This window comes from Camelus bactrianus, chromosome X (assembly GCF_048773025.1).
Source record: "Camelus bactrianus isolate YW-2024 breed Bactrian camel chromosome X, ASM4877302v1, whole genome shotgun sequence".
NCBI classification, from domain to species: domain Eukaryota; kingdom Metazoa; phylum Chordata; class Mammalia; order Artiodactyla; family Camelidae; genus Camelus; species Camelus bactrianus.
This window is the reverse complement of record NC_133575.1, coordinates 59639936-59646377: the sequence shown is the minus strand read 5'-3', so window position 1 is coordinate 59646377 and position 6442 is coordinate 59639936.

Here is a 6442-nt window from a genome sequence, read left to right as displayed (position 1 = left end):
TCCGGCGCCGCTAGAACGTCCGAAAGAGCTTATTCCGGCAATCTCGCCGTGACCAATCACCGCCCTGAACAGTCCTTGACTGCGTCCCCCGCACCCGGCAGCCAATCTCTCGCCTCGTTTCCACCCCGAGCTGGATGTGACCATGTGAAAACGTAGGGATGGAGTTGGAGAAGTAACAAAGAAGGCTGCCACCTCAGACCCGGGATCCGCCCGGGCTCGAATGCGCCGGGAAGATGGAGTGGTGCCAATGGAGATGGACCCGGCGGTGCCATGAGTGCCTCCTCTGGGAAATGTGGTTGATGCGTGACGCGGTGAACGGGGACCCTCAATGTTGTCACACACGCGATGGATTATTCCAGTACCGATGCCCCCTTCCCAGTGGTACCTTCCCGAGTGGACGGTGCTCCCTCTGCGCCCCGCAGTGGTACGTCCCAGAACAGAACTATGCCATCTCGTGCGCCCCTTGGTGGTAGGCTTGGGGAACGGCAGATGGAGATGCCAGGGTTGTTCCCCAAAGGGAGGGGAGGGCAAAGGCAGGATGAAAACCCCACAGATCGCTGCAGTCTTGGATTCGGGAAAAAGTCTTCGTATACTGAAGACTACTTCCCTGTCGTGGCCACCACTATAACAAGGAGCATTACAAAGCGTTGTCTCTGTGCTGGGCATTGTGCTTGCTCGTGCCTCCTTGCGTAATACAGAAGAGGTCTAGTGGGAGAAGGGAGCCAAAGTCCCCCAGGAGGCAGGAGGGTTAAAACTCCCAACTGGGGCCAGAAAGCCTAATGTGGGGCAGGTCTCTGTCACTGACTGTGAGTAATAGGTGGAAAGGACAGCAGGGCCTTCGGTTGTTTTAGGAAAGGGGCCATCTCCCAGGAGCCCCAAGGACACTGAGTCGGTGAGATAGAGACCACGGACTTCATCACTATCCTGTCATCTCTGTACATGTTCCCTAGCAGAATCCTCGGCCTGTCTGGCTATGCCTCTCTCCACAACTTTGCACTTGCTTATTCATTCTGTCATTCACTCATTCATTCATTCATTCTCTCCAAAGCATGTGTCAGGCACAATTATGGGTGTTAGGAAAGAGAAAAAAAAAAAAAAACAAAAAACCCTTACCCTGATGGAGCTTACCTTCTGTTGGGATCATACAGCCTCCAAAATGTAAGTAATTTGTCACGTGTTGGTAACTTCTATGATTAAAATAAAATTGCAATAAAGAAATAGAGGGGGAGCATATCCACAAAGAGTGGTCAGGGAAGGCCTTTCTAAGATTGTGACATGTGAGCAGAAACGAGAGGAGAAGAATATCTGCGAGAAAAGCATCCCAGAGAGAGTTAAGGGCCAGTGCAAAAGTGCAGGAATGGAACTCAGTCCGGCGTGCATGGGCACAGTGTGGAGGCCAATGTGTGGCTGGCACAGCAGATGACAGGAGAGGTAGGGGATCCCCTGAGAGAGGTAATGAGGACCAGGTCATGTAGGGCCTTCTGGGCCATGGTGAGGACTTCAACTTGAACTATGGGAGGGTTTTTGGCAGGAAGCCCCCATGCCTCTTTCAGAGGCCATAAGCCCAGGTCACCCAGTATATGCGGAGGAGCTCCCAGTTTGCTCCCAGGGAGTACCCCTCCCCCACCCCTCTGCAGCTAATTTACCTTTCCTGAACAATCTCTTAGATCACGGGGAGTCCCCCCAGCTGCTCCCCATGAACGTCATGTCCCCGTGTCAAAGGATGATACCTTCAGAAGAGGCTGAGCAAGGGCCCTCATGGTGTGAGTGAGGTCACACCCAGTCCCGTACAGGGCACATGAGGGACAGTGTCAGAGGCACAGAGAAGACAGAGAGAAAGAGCATTAGAGAGACAGGGGCAGAGAGACCATTTCTGGCAACACAGTGTCCCCACTTGATTAGCACCCACCTATGGGCCCCGATTTCTGCTGTGCACGACGTGCCTGTCTCTGCAGGGGCCAAGAAGCCCTCCCCAGGGACGGTCTCTAGGTAATGACTCAGCTGCCCGAGGCCTGGGCCGCAGTCACACTGCCTTGACACCCATCGGGGCCCTCTGCCCATCAGGACGAGGGCACGTTCCCGTTATGGGGAGGCTCCTGCTGTACAGTGTCCCCCACAGCCCCTCCAGCCCTTGTCAGCCCTCCTGCTGACCTCAGTGCCAAAAAAAATGCTTTAGGCAGGGGAGGGGAAGCCGGTATCTCTATATTTGTGGTGGGGGTTTGTGCAAATTGATCAACTGAGGCATTTCCTCTGCCGCTTGGAGGCTCACCTCTGTACCTGCCACCAGCACCTGCAGAGGGAATGTGGGCATTACATCCCGTACATCGAGTACCAAGCAGGTGTGTGATGGAGGGACACGGAGACAAATCCTGACGATGAGTCAGTCACAGGGTCCTTATGGACCTCCCCGCAACCTGGCCTGAATGGTGCTTGAGGAGGCTTCCTTGCCTCCCCCAAGGAGCCCAAATTTACATCTACTTCCTCCCCTCCTCCTGAGCCTAGAAGTCCCATCCACACTGCATCTCAGCCCCCCCCCCCCCACCTGCAAAAGGTGCCCTTCTCGTTGGGGGTTGGTCAGATAGCTGAGTGAATATGTATACGTGGGTTTTATCACAGGACACCTAGCAAGGTTAGTGGTGATGTCAGGAAACATTGTTCGTGTCCATATTATTGCCATGGGCTTCCATAACCTGTACACGACACAGGACTTATCCTCCCTGAGAATGGGGACCCTAAGCTTTCATCTCCATGGTACCAGGGCAGGCATGGGAGAAATCACAGCAAAAGTGAAATCACACGCCTACTTCTAAGGCCTGTGAGAGTAAGGTCCAGCCTGCCTTCCTCTCAGGAACATTCTCACATGCAGATACGTGAACAGCTCAGAGACCCAACCCTCTGGACAAACACCATCCCCCAAATACTTTAGAGACCTCGTGCCCTGGGGCAGAGACCTACAAACAGTTCAGAGACCTCTCATCCTAAACATTAACCACAAACAGCTCAAACATGTCACACCTGAGACACAGACCCCAGCCAGCTCAGATAATTCCTACTGGAGATGCAGAAAATTTCGGATCATTATTGCTGGCCACCCAGTTCTACAAAAGTTGAGTGGTTACCACCGAGGTTGCTGACCGCCAGTGCACTCTGAAGGAATTCAGGGTGAAAAACACGATGAGACCTTCTGTGCTTTGGACAAACAGGCCCTTATTTAGTTAGATGCATACCTCATGAAGAAGTTCAATGACCCGAGCTCCTTGCATCTTTCCGTACACAGAAAAGCATGGAAATCATTAACTTGAGCTATCTGATCTTTGTGGTTAACACTAATCTTGTACCAATATGTATGCTTGACCGCATGGATGTCCTAGGCAAAAATCTCTAAGCTGGCTTCTCCCCTGCCTCTTCAGGGCCGTTTCCTCAGAGCTGAGTGGCTGTCTCCCCGGCTACAGTCCTCAGCAAGACCCTGAATAAAAGCTAAACTCACAATTCTTAAGTTGTGTGCTTTTCTTTAAGTTGACACTACTCAGGCCACAGCTGCCCTTCAGCTCAGAGGCCTCACACACCTCCCAATAGAGCCTAGAGTGTGCACCCTGGAACACAGAGCCACACATCTTCAGCTCTGGGCTGCTGTGTGGGCAGTGACGGTGACTCTCTGGTCCAGCAACCCCCAGGGCGAGAGGCCTCAGGTGTGCCGATCCTTGTTGTGTGCAGTCACCACCATGTCATCGTGAGGAAGGCAGGTTCACTCCAGGGATGGGGAGCACCCTGGAGCAGAGGGGTCCTGAGAGTGACCTCTCATGTGTGGGTCCTGGGAATGGCCACCATCTGGCCAACCCTGGTCACCTCTGTACATGGTGACTTTTGCATCCTGCCCCACGGGGAGTTTAGGGTGAATCCCACATCCCCCGGAGGAGGAATGTGGACCCGGTCATCTCTGGGGTCTCTCAGGACCCACTGTGGGGTACTGGATCCTGGAGCTATGAGAGGTCTTCACAGTGCCCTTGGCAACTATGTTAAATCCATCTGATCGCCCCTGTCATTTCCCAAACTCCCTCTCCTAGTGACAGCTGCCACCACTCCTCTCTCTCCCCCGTCTGCCCCCTTAGCCCACTACCAGGCCTCCCCTTCCACCCCTGGGGCCTCTTTAGCCCCTCCCCCAGCCCTAGTCACAGGGCCTCAGTTACACCCCCATCCCAGTTCCCTTCCTCTCACCCAGCACCCAGCGCTGCCTCAGAGCATCCCCTCAGGACCCTCCCTGCTCCCTGCATTCTGCGGGACACCTGTCTCCTGCCCACACACAGGGGTCGCGCATAAGGTCCCCGTTGGGGCACATCTGGAAATCTCTACAGGATCCAGATGAAACTCCAGACCCAGACCAGGAGTCCAGGGCAGTTCCCCCAGGGCTGCGGGGATGGGAGATGGCTTCTGAGGGGAGGAGCTGCGGTGAGTGTCCCCCAAGAGTTGGGATGACGGTGCAGGGCTGGGTCTGTGAGGACAGGGAGCGGACCCTGAGGGGCCTGGGGCTGTGTGAACGCCAGGACTGCCCCAGCTCCTGTCCTTACGTTCGACCCAGCCAGTTGCCTGCCTTCTCTGGGCCCGAGTGTCCATACCGGTGACAGGGGCAACAGGGTTTTCTCCCAAGGGGTCTAGTGAGATTTAAGTGAGAAGGCACCTAACCAGTGCTAAGGACACTGCAGATCAGATCAGGGGTTCCCTAAAACGCAGAGCCCCGCAGGAGAGCGCCAGCGGACTCCCTCAGTGACCTCACTCAACTGGCCACTGACCAGGTAAGTGTCTCCAGCCTATCAAGAGGACAGGGGCCCCTCCTGGAGGCTGGGTTCTCCAGGTCCTCCAGCGCTTAGGGCCGAGCCCACCATTTGCGAATCCCAGTCGCAACCTCAGGGCCCGTGCGTGCAAGTGCGAGTGTGGGGACGGACTTTCGGGGTCGGCCCTTGTCCCGCAGAGGAGCCAGAGCCGACGGCCTCTGGGTGGGCGGCTAAGAGAGGTCCTGGTTCCTTGCCTCCAACGCCCCACAACCAATCAGGGGCCCCAACGCTGGCTCCTGGTTTCTTCGAAACTGCTGGAGATGGTCGTGGTCAAAATGGGGCTGGAGCAGCCTCCCGGACTGAGAAAGGGGGTCCCTCCAAGCCAGATTGGGGTTTGGGTGCCAAGACAGCATCCTCGCCTTCTCCATCCAAAGCTGGGGCTTTCTCCCTGGGGTGCGGCGGACTTTTTATCTTCCCTGCATACATGGAATTTGCATTGTTATCCTGTAGACCCCCCTCCCATGTGGTACCTCCTGTAGTGGTGCCTCCCATCTCTGCACCCACAATGGTACGTTCCAGTAGCAGAAGGTTCCATCCTCATACCTCCTCCCCAGACACCTCCAGGACGTGAGACCCCAGTGGGGGCTGCTTCTGACTTCAGTCCTGTGAGTTATTCTGGTGGATCTAACGCGAGTGTGAAACTTAGTGTGCATCCGAGTCACCTGGAGGGCTTGTTAAAATGCTGATTGCTGCCCCTCGCTGTTTCTGATTCGATGGGGCCCAGGTGGGGCCCGAGAATTTGCATTTCTGACCAGGCTCAGCCTCTCTCCCACACAACGAAGTGGACTCTTTGATTCCTACCTCCCTCCACCAGGTTGCTAGTGAGCGGTTCCTTCTCTTTCTCCCTCCCTCCTCGCCCCCCCAACACACCCAAATGAACAGTCTTGTCACCAGACCCTGAAGATCTTGAAGGGAACAAAAGTCTAAGCTCCCTGTTCACTGCAGCAAACCGTCTGCCCCAAAAATGGTGTGAGGGTGTCAGCAAAAGTGATTTTTCTCTCTTGCATCACTGATGGACAGCACTGTGGTAGCATCTATCAAAGTGAAAAATCCTTCCACTGCTAGGTCGGTGAGGGCAGGGATGCGGTGTTTAGGTCCAGTGTGGTCACTGTCTCCAGTGCCCAGTACATAGTAGGTGCTCACTGGATGATCGGTGAATGACTGCGTTTGACCCAGCAATTCCGCTTTAAATATGTATAATAAGCACACACATTCACAGCGCTGTGTGTACAGGGAAGGTAGCAGCCAACGACCATGAACCACCTCTAGATGTCCGTTAATAGTCAATGATCATTAGATGGTAAATGAACGGTGATGGGTTCGTATGACACCAGGGAGCACACACTGGCCATGGAACAGAATGAGGGGACCAGTCTGTACTGATCCGAGAGAACTTCTTCAGGACATGCTGTTTATGTGGGGGCGGGGAAGCAAATGGGAGATGCTCATAGTTGGACCTGGTGTGTGTGCGTGTTGTTTAAATACAGAGAAATATGTTTGAAAGGAACAAGGAAACACTCATAACTAACCCCACCGGTAGGCCCAGAGTAGAGAACGTGGAGGAATGATCTGACCTGTGTGGTCCGTGTACTGATGTAGTAATGGAATCTTTT